Source organism: Felis catus, chromosome B1 (genome assembly GCF_018350175.1).
Source record: "Felis catus isolate Fca126 chromosome B1, F.catus_Fca126_mat1.0, whole genome shotgun sequence".
In the NCBI taxonomy this organism is placed as follows: domain Eukaryota; kingdom Metazoa; phylum Chordata; class Mammalia; order Carnivora; family Felidae; genus Felis; species Felis catus.
Genome location: NC_058371.1, coordinates 67,760,651 through 67,779,205, shown reverse-complemented (window position 1 = coordinate 67,779,205; position 18,555 = coordinate 67,760,651). Strand labels below are relative to the sequence as shown.

Sequence of the window (18,555 nt, the reverse complement as noted above, 5' to 3'; positions counted from 1 at the left end):
TTGGGATGCAGCGTTCTAAATATATCTGTCAAGTCCATCTGATCCAATGTCTCATTCAGGGCCCTTGTTTCTTTATTGACCGTGTGTCTAGATGATCTGTCCATTTCTGTGAGTGGGGTGTTAAAGTCCCCTGCAATTACCACATTCTTATCAATAAGGTTGCTTATGTTTATGAGTAATTGTTTTATATATTTGGGGGCTCCGGTATTCGGCGCATAGACATTTATAATTGTTAGCTCTTCCTGATGGATAGACCCTGTAACTATTATATAATGTCCTTCTTCATCTCTTGTTACGGCCTTTAATTTAAAGTCTAGTTTGTCTGATATAAGTATGGCTACTCCAGCTTTCTTTTGGCTTCCAGTCGCATGATAAATAGTTCTCCATCCCCTCACTCTCAATCTAAAGGTGTCCTCAGGTCTAAAATGAGTCTCTTGTAGACAGCAAATAGATGGGTCTTGTTTTTTTATCCATTCTGATACCCTATGTCTTTTGGTTGGTGCATTTAATCCATTTACATTCAGTGTTATTATAGAAAGATACAGGTTGAGAGTCATTGTGATGTCTGTATGTTTTATACTTGTAGTGATGTCTCTGGGACTTTGTCTCACAGGGTCCCCCTTAGGATCTCTTGTAGGGCTGGTTTAGTGGTGACAAATTCCTTCAGTTTTTGTTTGTTTGGGAAAACCTTTATCTCTCCTTCTATTCTAAATGACAGACTTGCTGGGTAAAGGATTCTCGGCTGCATATTTTTTCTGTCTAGCACCCTGAAAATCTCCTGCCAATTCTTTCTGGCCTGCCAAGTTTCAAAAGAGAGATCAGTCACGAGTCTTATAGGTCTCCCTTTATATGTGAGGGCACGTTTACCCCTTGCTGCTTTCAGAATTTTCTCTTTATCCTTGTATTTTGCCAGTTTCACTATGATATGTCGTGCAGAAGATCGATTCAAGTTACGTCTGAAGGGAGTTCTCTGTGCCTCTTGGATTTCAATGCCTTTTTCCTTCCCCAGTTCAGGGAAGTTCTCAGCTATTATTTCTTCGAGTACCCCTTCAGCACCTTTCCCTCTCTCTTCCTCCTCTGGGATACCAATTATGCGTATATTATTTCTTTTTAGTGTATCACTTAGTTCTCTAATTTTCCCCTCATACTCCTGGATTTTTTTATCTCTCTTTTTCTCAGCTTCCTCTTTTTCCATAACTTTATCCTCTAGTTCACCTATTCTCTCCTCTGCCTCTTCAAGCCGAGCTGTGGTGGTTTCCATTTTGTTATGCATTTCGTTTAAAGCGTTTTTCAGCTCCTCGTGACTGTTCCTTAGTCCCTTGATCTCTGTAGCAAGAGATTCTCTGCTGTCCTGTATACTGTTTTCAAGCCCAGCGATTAATTTTATGACTATTATTCTAAATTCACTTTCTGTGATATTATTTAAATCCTTTTTGATCAGCTCATTAGCTGTTGTTATTTCCTGGAGATTCTTCTGAGGGGAATTCTTCCGCTTGGTCATTTTGGATAGTCCCTGGCGTGGTGAGGACCTGCAGGGCCCTTCCCCTGTGTTGTGGTGTATAACTGGAGTTGGTGGGCGGGGCCGCAGTCAGACCTGATGTCTGCCCCCAGCCCACCGCTGGGGCCACAGTCAGACTGGTGTGTGCCTTCTCTTCCCCTCTCCTAGGGGCGGGATTCACTGTGGGGTGGTGTGGCCCGTCTGGGCTACTTGCACACTGCCGGGCTTGTGATGCTGGGGATCTGGTGTATTAGCTGGGGTGGGTAGGCAAGGTGCACGGGGGCAGGAGGGGCAGGCTTAGATCGCTTCTCCTTAGGTGATCCTCTTCAGGAGGGGCCCTGTGGCAGCGGGAGGGAGTCAGATCCGCTGCCGGAGGTTTGGCTCCGCAGAAGGGCAGAGTTGGGTGCTTGCGCGGAGCGAGCAAGTTCCCTGGCAGGAACTGGTTCTCTTTGGGATTTTGGCTGGGGGATGGGCGGGGGAGATGGCGCTGGCGAGCGCCTTTGTTCCCCACCAAGCTGAGCTCTGTCGTCAGGGGGCTCAGCAGCTCTCCCTCCCTTTGTCCTCCAGCCTTCCCGCTTTCCGAGCAGAGCTGTTAACTTATGACCTCCCAGACGCTAAGTCGCGCTTGTTGTGGGAACACAGTCCTTCAGGCCCCTCCGCTTTTGCAAGCCAGACTCGGGGGCTCTGCTTGGCCGGCGAGCCGCCCCTCCGCCCCGGCTCCCTCCCGCCAGTCCGTGGAGCGCGCACCGCCTCGCCGCCCTTCCTACCCTCTTCCGTGGGCCTCTCGTCTGCGTTTGGCTCCAGCGACTCCGTTCTGCTAATCCTCTGACGATTTTCTGGGTTATTTAGGCAGGTGTAGGTGGAATCTAAGTGATCAGCAGGACGCGCGGTGAGCCCAGCGTCCTCCTAAGCCGCCATCTTGCCGCTTCTCTCCAATACTGAGTCTTTTAGTCTACCATACCAGATCTTAGCTGCACTGGAAACTACTCATTGCTATGCTATAATGTAAGGTCACCAGATAAATCTCAGTACTATATACAGTATTATAATTTGTCACTTTCCTTGAAAATAAACAACTTAAATTAGAATGTAAATGCCAGCCAATATTACCTGCTGAGTTTTAACAATCTATGTTTCTTTTTATTTTATACAGATATCATTATATGAACTGCAACAGATAATTTGTTATTTATAAGGCATCTACGTTCCAAGTCTTAGCCTACGACATAAGATATTATATGCTGAAAGTGTTTGTAAGTCCTAAGGCTGGCTTTAGGAAGATAAAAATAGAAGTGCTAAAAAATCTAATAATTAAAAATTTTTTTTTCTTTAATGTTTATTTATTTTGGAGAGAGAGAGAGAGTGAACAGGGGAGGAGCAGAGAGAGAGGGAGACAGAATCAGAAGCAGGCTCCAGGCTCTGGGCTGTCAGCACATAGGCCGACACAGGGCTCAAACTCAAAGCCGTGAGATCATGGCCTGAGCTGAAGTCAGACGCTCAACTGACTGAGCCACCCAGGTGCCCCCAAAATGTAATAATTTTAACATTAGAAGAAGTATAGATAATGCAGCTCCAAAAAGGAAAAAATAAAAAAGAGGAACTAAAGTGATCACAGTCAGAAGAGCAATGCTTGCCATCTGCCTCCCAGATTTACTATGTGCACACCTTATGACCAACTTGTAGGTTTATGTGGGATGCTCTTGTGAGAATCACAAGACATATAATACGAGCAAATGGAAAAGCAGAAGGCTATCCAAACACATTGGAGCTATAAGTTCTTTAGTGAAAGCTGGCTTATTTTAAGATTTTTGATTCTCATCAAGGGACATCCTGGCAACAAGAATCCAAAACAGTATAAATTTCTTTCACATAAATGTTTTTCTTTAACAAAACATGATGTATAGCTATATGGTTTTATTTTATGGTATAACTTTAAATTTCAATAAAATAAAAGTACATTAGATGAATAATTTCCGTATATAAACTTTGTGCATTTGTACATTTTTAATCATCAGAGGTAATTTCTACAATCATTATATATCATATTTTTTTAAATTTAATTAATTTTTTTAAAAATTTACATCCAAGTTTGTTAGCATATAGTGCAACAATGATTTCAGGAGTAGATTCCTTAGTGCCCCTTACCCCTTTAGCCCATCCCCCCTCCTACACCCCGTTCAGCAGTCCTCTGTTTGTTTCCCATATTTAAAAGTCTCTTATGTTTTGTCCCCCTCCCTGTTTTATATTATTTTTGCTTCCCTTCTTTTATGTTTATCTGTTTTGTATCTTAAAGTCTTCATATGAGTGAAGTCATATGATTTTTGTCTTTCTCTGACTGATTTCGCTTAGTATAATACCCCCTAGTTCCATCCATGTAGTTGCAAATGGCAAGATTTCATTCTTTTTGATTGCCAAGTAATACTCCATTGTATGTATACCACATCTTCTTTATCCATTCACCCATCGATGGACATTTGGGCTCTTTCCATACTTTGGCTATTGTTGATAGTGCTGCTATAAACATTAGGATGCATGTCCCCCTTTGAAACAGCATAACTTTATCCCTTGGATAAATACCTAGTAGTGCAATTGCTGGGTTATAGGGTGGTTCTATTTTTAATTTTTTAAAAATTAATTATGAAACTTCCATGCTGTTTTCCAGAGTGGCTGCACCAGTTGGCATTCCCACCAGCAGTACAAAAGAGATCCTCTTTCTCCGCATCCTCAACAACATCTGTTGTTGCCTGAGTTGTTAATGTTAACCATTCTGACAGGTGTAAGGTGATATCTCATTGTCGTTTTGATTTTTATTTCCCTAATGATGAGTGATGTTGAGCATTTTTTCATGTGTCGGGTGGCCACCTGGATGTCGTCTTTGGATAAGTGTCTATTCATGACTTTTGCCCATTTCTTCACTGGATTATTTGGTTTTTGCGTGTTGAGTTTGATAAGTTCTTTACAGATTTTGGATACTAACTCTTTATCTGATATATCGTTTGCAAATATCTTCTTCCATTCTGTTGGTGGCCTTTTAGTTTTGCTGATGGTTTTCTTCACTGTGCAGAAGCTTTTTATTTTGATGAGGTCCCAATAGTTCATTTTTGCTTGTTTCCCTTGCCTCTGGAGATGTGTTGAGTAAGAAGTTGCTGTGGCCAAGATCAAAGAGGTTTTTGCCTGCTTTCTCCTCGAGGATTTTGATGGCTTCCTGTCTCACATTTTGGACTTTCATCCATTTTGAGTTTATTTCTGTGTATGGTGTAAGAAAGTGGTCCAGGTTCATTCTTCTGCATGTCACTGTCCAGTTTTCCCAGCACAATTTGCTGAGGAGACTGTCTTTATTCCATTGGATATTCTTTCCTGCTTTGCCAAAGATTAGTTGGGCATATGTTTGTGGGTCCCTTTCTGGGTTCTCTATTCTGTTCCATTGATCTAAGTGTCTGATTTTGTGCCAGTACCATACTGTTTTTATGATTACAGCTTTGTAATACAGCTTGAAGTTTGGGATTGTGATGTATCCTGCTTTATTTTTTCTTTCAAGATTGCTTTGGCTATTTGGGGTCTTTGCTGGTTCCATGCACATTTTAGGATTGTTTGTTCTAGCTCTGTGAAGAATGCTGGTGTTATTTTGATAGGTATTGCATTGAATATGTAGATTGCTTTGGGTAGTATTGACATTTTAACAATATTGTTCTTATCCAGGAGCATCGACTATTTTTCTATTTTTTTTGTGTGTGTGTTTTCTTCAATTTTTTTCATAAGCTTTCCACAGTTTTCAGTGTGTAGATTTTTCACCTCTTTGATTAGATTTGTTCCTAGGTATTTTATGATTTTTGGTGCAATTATTAATGGGATCGATTCCTTGATTTCTCTTTATGTTGCTTCATTATTGGTGTATAGGAATCCAGCTGATTTCTGTGCATTGATTTTATATCCTACAACATTGCTGAATTCATGGATCAGTTCTAGCAGTTTTTTGGTGGAATCTTTTGGGTTTTCCATGTAGAGTATCATATCATCTACAAAGACTGAAAATTTTACCTCCTCCTGTCCGACTTGGATGCCTTTTGTTTCTTTGTGTTGTCTGATTGCTGAAGCTAAGACTTCCAATACTATGTTGAATAACAGTGGTGATAGTGAACATCCCTATCTTGTTCCTGACCTTAGGGGAAAAGCTTTCAGTTTTTCCCCATCATCGAGGATGATATTAGTGTTGGGTCTTTCGTATATGTCTTTTATGATCTTGAGGTATGCTCCTTCTAACCCTACTTTCTTGGTGCTTTTTGTCAAGAAAGGATGCTGTATTTTGTCCAATGCTTTCTTTGCATCTATTGAAAGGATCATGTGGTTCTTCTCCTTTCTTGTATTGATGTGATGAATCACATTGATTGTTTTGCAAATATTGAACCAGCCCTGCATCCCAGGTATAAATCCCACTTGATTGTGGTGAATAATTTTTTTTAATGTATTGTTGGATCCTGTTGGCTAATATTTTGTTGAGGATTTTTGTGTCTGTGTTCATCAGGGAAATTGGTCTATAGTTCTCCTTTTTAGTGGGGTCTCTGTCTGGATTTAGAATCAAGGTAATGCTGGCTTCATAGAAAGAATTTGGAAGTTTTCCTTCCTTTTCTATTTTTTGGAACAGCTTCATGTTTTGTGGAATTTCCCTGGAAAGCCATCTGGCCCTGGACTCCTGTTTTTTGGGAGATTTTTTATTACTAATTCAATTTCTTTACTGGTTATGGGTCTGTTCAAATTTTCTATTTCGTCCTGTTTTGGTTTTGACAGTTTATATGTTTCTAGGAATTTGTTCATTTCTTCCAGATTGCCCATTTTATTGGCTCATAATTGCTCATAATATTCTCTTATTATTGTTTTTATTTCTGCTGTTTTGGTCATGATCTCTCCTCTTTCATTCTTGATATTAGTCCTTTTTCTTTTTGATCAAACAAGCTAGTGGTTTATCAATTTTGTTAATTCTTTCAGAGGACCAGCTTCTGCTTTCATTGATCTGTTCTAATGTTTGTTTTGTTGTTGTTGTTGTTGTTGTTGTTGTTGTTGTTGTTGTTGTTGTTATTGATAGCATTGCTTCTGCTCTAATCTTTATTATTTCTTGTCTTCTGCTGGTTTTGGGTTTTATTTGCTGTTCATTTTCCAGTTCTTTAAGGTGAAGGGTTATGTTGTATATCTGATATCTTTATTCCTTCTTTAGGAAGACAGGGTTGTTATATACTTTCCTCTTATGACTGCCTTTGCTGACTCCCAGAGGTTTTGGGCTGTGGTGTTATCATTTTTCTTGGCTTCCATGTACTTTTTAATTTCCTTTTCAACTTCTTAGCACATTCATTATTTAGTAAGATGTTCTTTAGTCTTCAAACATTTGTTACCTTTCCAAATTTTTTCTTGTGGTTGATTTCAAGTTTCATAGCATTGTGGTTTGAAAATATGTACAGTATGATCTCGATCTTTTTGTACTTGTTGAGGGCTGATTTGTATCCCAGTATCTATTCTGGAAAACATTCCCTGTGCACTGGAGAAGAATGTATATTCTGCTTTAGGATGAAATGTTCTGAATATACTTGTTAAGTCCGTCTGGTCCAATGTGTCATTCAAAGCCATTGTTTCCTTGTTGATTTTTTGTTTAGATGATCTGTCCATTGCTGTGAGTGGAGTGTTGAAGTCCCCTTCTATTATAGTATTATTATCAATCAGTTTATGTTTGTGATTAATTGATTTATATATTTGGTTCCTCTCACATTTGGAGCATAAATGTTTATAATTGTTAGGATTTCTTGGTGGCTAGACCCCTTAATTATGATATAATGCCTTTCTTCATCTCTTGTTACAGTCTTTATTTTAAAGTCTAGATTATCTTATATAAGTATGGCTACTCTGGCTTTCTTTTGTTGACCATCAGCATGACAGCTGGTTTTCCATCCCTTTTCTTTCAATCTGAAGGTATCTTTAGGTCTAAAGTGGGTCTCTTGTAAACAGCATTATAGATGGATCTTGTTTTCTTATCCGTTTTGTTACCCTGTGTGTTTTGAATGGTGCATTTAGTCCATTGATATTTAGAGTGAGTACTGAAAGATATGAATTTTTCTTGTAGAGTTGGGAGTTTCTTGTAGAGTTGGAGTTTCTGGTGGTGTTCTCTTGTCCTTTCTAGTCTTTGTTGCTTTCAGTCTTTATTTTTTCACCTTTTCTCCCCTCAGAGAGTCCCCCTTAAAATTTCTTGCAGGGCTGGTTTAGTGGTCACAAACTCCTTTCATTTTTGTTTGTCTGGGAAACTTTGTATGTCTCCTTCTATTTTGAATGGCAGCCTTGCTGGATAAACAATTCTTGGCTGCATATTTTTCTGATTCAGCACATTGAACATATTCTGCCACTCCTTTCTGGCCTATCAAGTTTCTATGGATAGGTCTGCTGCAAACCTGATCTGTCTTCCCTTGTCGGTTAAGGACATTTTTTCCCTCACTGCTTTCATGATTCTTTTCTTGCCTGAGTATTTTGTGAATTTGACTATATGCTTTGTTGATGGTCAGTTTCTGTTGGATCTAATGGGAGTTCTCTGTGCTTCCTGGATTTTGATGTCTGTGTCTTTCCCCAGGTTAGGAAACTTTTCAGCTATGATTTACACACATAACCCTTCTATCCCTTTTCTCTGTCTTCCTCTTTTGGGACCCCTATGATTCTGATGTCCCTTTTTAATGAGTCACTGATTTCTCTAATTCTTAAATCCTGCTTTTGCCTTCATCTCCCTCTTTTTTTCTGCTTCATTATTCTCCATAAGTTTGTCCTGGATATCGCTGATTGGCTGCTCTGCTTCATCCATCCTTGCTGCCATGGCGTCCATTCTAGATCACAGCTCAGTTATAACATTTTTTATTTCATCCTGACTAGCTTTTACTTCTTTTATCTCCATGGAAAGGGTTTCAAACTATTTTCGACCTCAGTTAGTATTCTTAACATTGTGATTCTAAATTCTTGTTCAGACATCTTGCTTGTATCTGTGTTGGTTAAGTCCCTGTCTGCCATTTCTTCCTGCTCTTACTTTTGGGGTGAATTCCTTCGTTTCATCATTTTGAAGGAAGAAAAGGAATTAATAAGGTAAAAAAAATAAAATTAAAAAATTAAAAACAACACACACACATATGAACAAATCAGATAAATGATGCTATATCCTAAGTTTGTTTTGGTCTGGGTGTTGAAGGGAGCTTGATACATTAGAGGGAAAAAAAGGGGGAAAAAGGAAAACATTTGAAAATTTGAAAAAATGAATACAACGAAACAGAATAAAATGAAGTGATGGAAGTAAAATAGAAAATTTACAAAAAGTAAAAAATATAGTAGAAAAAAATTAAAAGAATATTTTAATAAAAATTGAAAATAAAGACAAATTTTTTTATCTTTCTATATTCAAGAAAAAGAAAAGAAAAAGAAATAAAAGATAATTGAATAAATGGAGCAGAGAACAGACTGAAATACAATTGAAATTTAATCGTTTTCCCCTAGAAGTCAAACTATGAAGCACTTTATAGTCTGTAAACTAAGCAGGCAAGAGACTTGTGGTGTTCCTGAAGAGCAAGGTTGGCTCAGTTGGGCGAGGCTTAGTGTAATGGCTCCATTCTCCCATAGATGGTGCTGCTTAACTTACTGGGGTGGATTGTTGTGGCACTTGTAAGTGTGAATGCGTATGTACAGGAGGGGTGAAAATGGTGTCAATCAGCTACCCAGTCTCTTGTATTGGAACTCCCTTCTCCCCGATCAGCAGTCACACACCCGTCCTTTGTCTCTGGCTTCTGTCCACTCCCTGATTTTACACTGTCTGTGATCAAGATGTCAGGTTGCCAGGCGGCACCTCCCTCCTGAGTTTTATCTCAGATGTGGCTGTGTCTACCAACCCCTCACTTCTGAGGGACTGTGGCTTTGACCCATTCTGACATTCTGTGGTAGGGTCTCACTGAGCAATGCCCAGGTGCTGGCCGCACCAGCAATATTCCTGGGACTGTGCTGCTGCTGATGCCCAGAGACTGTGGCTGGGTGCCAGCCCACCCCAGAAGAAGTTCACACGATCGTGTAGCAGCAGTGCTTCAGGGATTATGGAAAAGCACCATACACATCTGGCACCAGGCTTCACCCTTAACGACTTTGTTCCAGCACCAGTGAATTTAGTTATTATCTGGGGTGAGAGAATATTGCTGGTGAGATAGCCGTACAGCCTCTACAAAATGTCCTCCCAGCATGGGGACCACCTCTCCCTGTGTGGCCTGAGAATTGCTGGACCACACTCTGCTACTGGGGATTCGCCCTTCCCAGCAGAGCACCACCAGGTATTGAGCTGAGGAGTTTCAGACTCTGTGCTCCCCCTATTTATAGAGCCCTAATGTAATTTAAACTCTCTCCTTTTTCTTTTCTCCTTTTTTATTTCAGTCTCTGTGGCTTTTTCCACTTTTCCACTTTCTCTCCAGCTGCTTTTGGGGGGGTGCTTTTCCTGTACTCTCCCCCATCTCCATCCGGTCTCCATAAGCAAAACCAGCTCCCTGCCCTCCTCGGCTTCTCTCTCCCCCAGTTCACTTCTCTACACCTCATGCCTGCTGGTGGTTCAGGTTGTGCAGATTGTTGTCTTAATCTTCAAATCAGTTTTCTGGGTGTGCAGGACAGTTTAGCATTGATCTGGCTGTATTTCATGGATGTGAGACACAAAAAGACTTTCATGCTGTTCCACCATCTTATATATCATATTTAAAAATAGTGAATTGAGTATGTGCAATGACTTTCAAAACTCAGAGAAATATGAATCATCTTATGGCCAAGGCTGTTATAGAACCAACTCATCACTTTAAGTTCTAATTAAACACAATTATGATTTTGTTTGGAATTTGTTGTTTTTCCAAGAAATTAATGGTTAATATTGCAGTGAGTGCTCTCAGAAAAGTAAGATATATTTACGTACTCTTTAAAAATACTTTTCTCCATATTTTTAAGACTTTTTTATAGCAGTTTACAGCAGAATGAGGTGGAAGGAACAGATTTCCCATATAACCTCCACCCTCACACATGCACAGCCTCCCCTATCTTTAATATTCTCACCAGGTGATACATTTTTTACAATTGACAAACATATATTGATACATCATAATCACCAAAAATCTAAACTTTATATTAGGGCCCACTCCTGGTGCTATACATCCATCCTATTGGTGTGGACAAATATATGATAACATGTATCCATAATTGTAGTATCATGCAGAGTATTTTCACTACCCGAAAAATGTTCTGCATTTCCCTGTTCATCTTTCCCCTGCCCCTAGCAATAACTGATCTTTTTACTGTGTCAATAATTTTGCCTTTTCGAACAATATCATATAGTTGGAATCATAAAGTATACAGTCTTTTCCAATTGGCTTTTTTCACTTAAAAATATGCATTTGGGTTCATTCATTTCTATTTAAGACTTGATAGCTCATTTATTTTTAGTGGTAAATAATATCCCATTGTCTCTGATGTACCATGGTTTATTTATCCATTCACCTACTGAAGGACATCTTGGTTGTCTCCAAGTTTTGGAAATTAGAAATAAAGCTGCTATAAACATCTTTGTGAAGGTTTTTGTGCAGAGATAAGTTTTCACCTGTTTTGGGTAAATACCAAGAAGCACAGTGGTGGGATTACATGCTAAGAGATGTAGTTGTTTGGTTTTGTAAGAAATTGCCAAACTGTCTCCCAAAGTGGCTGTTTTGTCTTATATTCTCATGAACAATATATAAGAATTCCTGTTGTTCCACATATTTGTCAACATTTGGTGTTTTCAGTCTTCCAGATTTGGGCCATTCTAATAAGTGTAGAGTGATAGCTCATTGCTTTAATTTGCATTTCCCTAGTGATATATGACATGGAACATCTTTCCATATGCTGATTAGCCATATGTATCTTTTTTTGATGAAGTGTCTATTAAGGTCTTTGTCCCACTTTATTCAGGATGTTTATTTTCTTATTGTTGAGCATTAAGAATTCTGTGTATATTTTGGATAATAGTCTTTCATCAGATGTATCTTTTGCAAATATATACCAGGCTGTGACTTGTCTTATAATTCCCTTGACATTGTCTTAAACAGAGCAGAAATTTTAATTTTAATGAAGTCCAGTTTATCAGTGATTTTTTCATAGATCATGACTTTAGTATTATGTCTAAAAAGTCATCTCTATACTAAAAGTCAAATAGGTTTTCTCCTATGCCCTTTTCTAGGAGTTTTATAGTTTTGAGTTTTATATTGCAGTCTGTGATCCATTTTGAATTATTTTTTTTTCTGAAGGCTGTAACATGTTTTTCTAGATTCAATTTTGTGTGTGGATGTCCAGTTTTTCCAGAATTATTTTTTTAAAAGACTATATGATCCATTACACTGCCTTTATGCCTTTGTAAGCTATCAAATATATGACTATATTTATGTGGGTCTATTTCTGGGCTCTATACTCTGCTCTATTCACTATTTCATCTATTATTTTACCAATACCACACTATCTTAATTACTATAGTTTTCTATTAAATCTTTAAGTCAGACAGTGTCAGTTCTCCAACTTTGTTCTTCAGTATTGTGTTGGCTACACTCACTAGGTGTTTTTGCTTCTCCATAATAACTTGAGAATCAGTTTGTTGGTAACCACAAAAGAACTTGCCAAGATTTTGTTTGGCATTATACTGATTATATAGATCAAGTTTTTAAGAAATCAAATCTTATTAATAATGAGTATTCTTATCCATAAACATGAAATGTATCACCATTTATTTAGATTTTCTTTGATTTATTCCATCAAAGTTTTATACTTTTACTCCTACAGAATTTGTACATAGTTTTTTACTTTATATTTAAGTATTTTTGAGGGGATAGATACTAATATAAATAGGCTTGTATTTTATTTTTAATTTCAAATTCCACTTGTTTATTGTTGTTATTATAGGAAAATGATTGACTTTTGTTTATTAACCTTGTATCTTACAATCTAACTATAATTGCTTATTAGTTTTAGGAGTTCTTTCGTGTGTGTGTTTGTGTGTATGTGTGTGTGTGCGTGTGTGTGTGTATTCTTTTGGATTTTCTACATAGATGATCATGTAATCCGAAAAATGACAATTTTATTTCTTGTTGCCCAATCTGTATATTTTTTATTTTATTTTCTTGTTTTGTTGCATTAGTTAGTACTTCTATTGTGATGTTGAAAAGGAGTGGTTAGTGGGTCTATACTTCCCTTTTTCCTGATCTTAGTGGGAGAGTTTTAAGATTCCCACCATTAAGTATGATATTACCTGTAGGCTTTTGGTAGATGGTCTTTGTCAAGCTGAAGTTATCTTCTGGGGTGACTGGGTGGGTCAGTTGGTTAAGCGTCTGACGTTGACTTAGGTCGTAATCTCGCAATTCATGAGTTTGGCCCCTATGTCGGGCTCTGTCCTGACAGCTCAGAGCCTGGAGCCTGCTTTGGATTCTGTGTCTCCCTCTCTCTCTGCCCCTCCCCTGCTCATTCTCTGTCTCTCTCTATCTCTCAAAAAGAAATATTTAAAAAAATTAAAGTTATCTTCTATTCCTAGTTTATTTGGAGTTTTTATAATGAGTATGTGAATTTTGTCAAATGCTTTTTCTGCATCCATTGATATATATGATCAGGTGACTTTCTTCTTTAGCTTGTTGATGTGATGGATTCCATTAATAGATTTTGAATGTTTTTTTTCAATTAGCAATAATCGCGCCTCGGATAAACCTCATTGGCTACGATACTGCCACTGCGCAAAGCTGAATGTTTTTTTAATTAAAAATTTTTTTAATCTTTATTTTTGAGAGGGAGACAGCGTGTGAGCAGGGGAGGAGCAGAAAGAGAGGGAGACATAAAATCTGAAGTAGGCTCCAGGCTCTGAGCTGTCAGGACAGAGCCAAACGCAGGGCTTGAGCTCAGGAAGTGTGAGATCATGACCTGAGCCCAAGTCAGATGCTCAACCAAGCGAGCCACCCAGGTGCCCCAATAGATTTTGAATGTTGAAAGAGCCTTGAATATCTGAGATAAATCCAACTTGGTGATGGTGTGTAATTATTTTTATACAATGTTGGAGCCACTGTGCTAATATTTTATTACAGATTTTTACGTGAGAGATACTGGTTATAGTTTTCCTTTTTTATGATGTCTTTGTCTTCTTTTGGTATTAGTAATGGTGGTCTTATAAAATGAGTTAGGAAGTATTCCCTCTCCTTTTTATCTTCTGAAAGAGATAGTAGAGAATTGGTATTTCTTCCTTACATGTATGGTAGTATTCATCAGTGAACCCATCTAAGCCTGATACTTTCTGTTTTAGAAAGTTAATAACTAATGAATAAATTTCTTTAATGATTATAGGTCTATTCAGATTGTCTAATTTCTTCCTGTGTGAGTTTTGACAAATTGTGTCTTTCAAAAAATCAGTTCATTTTATCTAGGTTATCAAATTCAGGGACATACTATTGTTTATGGTACTCTTTATTATCCTTTAATATTCATGGAATCTGTAGTGATGTTTCCTCTTTGTTTTCTAGAATTAGTAATTTGTGTCCTCTTTTTCCTTAGCCTTGCTTGAGTCTTACTGATTTTACTAATTTTTTAATGAATCAGATTTACATTTTATTTTATCTATTGATTTCCTATTTTTTAATTTTGTTGATTTCTGCTCTATTTTCTTCTCTTCTGCTTATTTTATATTTAATTTGCTCTCCTTTTTCCAGTTTTCTAAGGTGAAAACTTAATTATTATTGATTTTTAGATATTTTCTTTTTTCTAATATATGCATCCAATACCATAAATTTCTCAGTAAGAACTGCTTTCAGAGCATTCTCACAAACTGTTATAAGTTGTGTTTTCATTTTTATTTAGCTAAAAATATTTTAAAATTTCTCTTGAGATTTTTAATTTGAACATGTGTTATTTAGAATTCTGCTTTTTGATTTCCACATATTTTGAAAATTTCCAGCTTTCCTTCTATTCTGGACTTCTAGTTTGATACCAATGTATTCTGAGAGTAGATGTTATGTGATGTCTATACTTTAATATTTGTTAAGGTGTATTTTATGGCCCATGATATAGTCTGTCTTGGTTAATATGCCAAATAAGCTTGATCAGAATGTGTATTCTGCTGCTGTTGGATGATGTAGTCTAAGATGTCAATTAAATTCAGTTGACTGATGGTGTCATTGAATTCAACTATGTCTTTACTGATTTTCTGCCTTCTGGATCTATCCATTTCCAAGATAGAAATTTTGAAATCTCCAATTATGATAGTGGATTAATATATTTCTTCTTGTAATTCTGTTAGCTTTTTTTTTTAATGTGTATTTATTTATTTTGAGAGAGAAGGAGAGTGTGAGCTGGGAGGGGCAGAGAGAGAGAGGGAGAAAGAGAGAATCCCAAGCAGGCTCCACACTGTAGTGCAGAGCCCAACACAGGTCTCAATCCCATGAACCATAAATTCATGACTTGAGCCAAAATCAAGAGTCAGATGCTTAATGAAGTGAGCCACCCAAGTGCCCCAGTTCTGTTAGTTTTTATGTTACTTAATTTGAAATTCTGTTGTTAGATACATACACGTTAAAAATTATAAAAAAATATTTAGAATTACTCCCTTTATCATTATGTAATACCCTTTATTTTTGATAACTTTCCTTGCTTTGAGATCTGCTCTATCTGAAATTAATATACCTATGCCATCTTTCTTTTGATCATTGGTAGCATGTTATATTTTCCTTCTTCTATTTATTTTTATTCTGTATGTGTCTTTATATTTAGAGTTTTGTTTTGTTTTTAGACAACATAAAGTCAGGTATTACTTTTTGATCTAATAATCTGTGTCTTCTACTTGGTACCTTTTGATCATTTACATTCGAAATGACTATTGGTATATAATGACATGGTAGATTAATATCCACCATATTTATTACTACCATATTTGTTACCATATTTTCTGTTTGTTGTCCTTCTTTCTTGTTCCTGTTTTGATCTTTCATTCTTTTTATACCTTTGCGGTTTAACTATATATTTTGTATGGTTATATTTTCTCTCTCTCTTTTTTAAAGCATATCAGTTTTACTTCTTTTTTCACTCTTTTTAGTGGTTGTTCGAGATTTTGTAACATACATTTATAACTAATCTAAGTCCACTTTCAAATGGCACTGTACTGTATCATGGATAGTGCTAATAATAAAATAACAACCAAATAATCCTAATTTCTCCCTCTTGACCTATGTGTCATTGCTATCGTTCATTTCACTTATATAGGCAGATATATAAGTATTGTGGATGTATATAGGTAGACATTATGAAATGCATTGTAATTTATTATTTATTCAAGAAAGTTTTTGTAATGTTTATTTATTTTTGAAAAAGCGAGAGAAACACACAGAGCATGAGCAGAGGAAGGGCAGAGAGAGACAGAGACACAGAATCCAAAGCAGTTTCCAGGCTCTGAGATGTCAGCACTGAGCCGGAGGTGGGGCTTGAGTCCACGAGCTGTGAGATCATGACTGAGCTGAAGTCGAATGTTCGATCGACTGAGCCACCCAGTTACCCCTGTAATTTATTATTTAAACAAATTGTTATCTATTCGATCAATTGAGAATAAGAAAAAGAAAATTTATTTTACCTTTACATATCTCCTTTGCTGCTCTTCTCTCCTTTATTTAGATATTAGTTTCTGACCTACATTATTTTCCTTCTCTCTAAAGAATTTCTTTTAACATTTCTCTCAAGACAGGACTACTGGCAACAAATTCTCTCAGTTTTTTTTTTTGTCTAAGAAAGCTTTTATTTCTTCTTCACTTTTGAAGGACACTTTTACAGAGAATAGAATTTTGAGTTGATGTTTTTTTGTTTTGTTTTTTGTTTTTTCCCTGAACACTTTAAATATTTTATTGCATTCTCTTCTTCCTTGTTCAGTTTCTGAGGAGTAATTAGATATAATTCTTATCCTTATTCCACTATGGGTAGGGTGTTTTCTTTGTCTGGTTTTGTTGAGGATTTTTTTCTTTATCTTTGATACTCTATAATTTGAAGATATTGTGTCTAAGTATAGTATTTAGAATTTATACTGCTTTATGTTTTCTGAGTTTCCGAGATTTATGGTTTATTGTCTGACATTAATTTTGGGAAATTATCAATCATTATTTTTTTCAAATATTTCTTCTGTTCCTTTCTCTTTTCTGTTATTTCCATTATGGATATTTTACACAATTTTTAGTTGTCTCCCATTCTTTGTACATTCTGATTTTTTTTTAGTCTCTCTTTTCTCATCAGTTTTAGAGGTTTCTATTGATATATCTCCAAGTTCAGAGATTCTTTACTCAGTTGTGTTCAGTCTATTCTTAAGTCTATCAAAGGCATTAATTTTTGTTGCAGTTTTTTTAAATCTCTAGTATTTATTTTTATTAGAATTTTCATCTCCCTACCTAGATTGCCTATCTGTTTTGCATGAAGTCTATCTTGTCAATTAGCATATTAATTATAGTTTTTTAAAAAAATTCCTGATCTGATGATTCCAAATTCCTACCATATCTGGTTCTAAAACTTGCTTTGTCTTTTCATATTATGGTTTTGTTTGTTTTGCCTTTTGTATGCCTTGTAATTCTACATTGATATTCAGACATAGTATGCTGACTAAAATCTACTGTGTAGATAGGCCTCTAATAATGTGGTCGTTAAGGTGTGACCAGGTCAGCTATGCTCTGATTATACCCCAGCAGGTTACAGTCTGATTAGCTAGTTTCTCCTTAAAGTAGATTTATTAAGAGCACAGTGCTCTGATGAATTTCAGAGTAGTTTGTTTTTCCGTCTCCCTGCTGGAAGCACAAGAGGACTTTTCTCCTATATTTACTTTGAGAACCTGGTTGAGCTCCTTAAGGTAAGTCTCACAATATTGTGGAGGTCCCACTATGAGTGGGTGCTAGTGTTTCTAACTCTCAGACTTGTCTGCCTTGTGTTTTCTGCAATTGTTTACTTACAGTTAAGGTTTTCTTACCCTGGCACTAGTTCCCATGGCAGTTTCTGCTTGTGACACTGTGGTAAACTGTGATTCTGCATCTTGCCGTATCTATCTGTCCAATCTTGCAGGGAGCCTTTTTTTACATATTCCCCTCTCTAACAGATCCAAAAAAAGTTGTTGGTTTCTTAGTCTGTTTAGCTTTTTGTTGTTATTAAGATAGAATGGTGACTTTTAAGCTCTTTTCATGTAGAACCTCATTTATATAATCTTTGAATGCAATATTTTATTAAAATACTATATACATAAATATGCATAAATCCTAATGGTAAACTTGATGCACTTTCATAAAGTGAATGCACCTGTTTAACCAGCACTCTGATCAAGAAACAAAATTCTACTAACATTCAAGAAACTCCTTTCATGTATCTTTCTAATAACTCAGTAACTACATCTTCAACAAGAGTAATCATTATTAACAAAAGTATATTTCAAAAATCAAATTTCCTGGGGCTTACTTTTCCAATAAACAAAGGAACCTTATCTTATGAAATGGACCAAGGGGATATATTAGAGTTTTCCAGTAAAACTTACTTTATCATTTGTGCATTGTAGTGTTATTTTAAATGCCCCCATATTCAACACTCCTCCCACCATCAGAAAGTGGAATCCATGTTTTGTCTCCTTGCATCTGAATGACCTTTGATTATGGAGGATGAGATGCTAAATAATTTCTGAATATGGTCATGTAGAGCTTCTATTTAATTGTCTTGGGAGATTTACACTAAAACACAACATCTGGAAAAACCAAGCTGCCATATGATGAAGCCTCATGGAGACATTTCTGCCAAAAGCACCAGATGAGGTTCCAGATGATAGACAGTATCAACTGCAAGATACATGAAGAAAGAAGGCTTTTCTGGTGATGACAACCCCAACCACCATTTTGCTATAAAAAGCATGTAAAAGCTTGTGTGGTAATCACCTAGTTGTACCCAGTCAATCCTTAGAAACATAAAAGGTTATGTAAAAAAATGGTTGCTGTCTTTTATGTCGCTGCTTTTTGGAAGTGATT

The 18,555-nt window shown here is 36.7% G+C and overlaps 1 pseudogene; it reads right to left on the bottom strand.

Moving 5' to 3' along the window:
• Positions 1–13,101: 13,101 nt before the first annotated feature.
• On the bottom strand, positions 13,102–13,283 carry LOC111560385 (annotated as a pseudogene).
• Between the last annotated feature and the right edge of the window lie 5,272 nt (positions 13,284–18,555).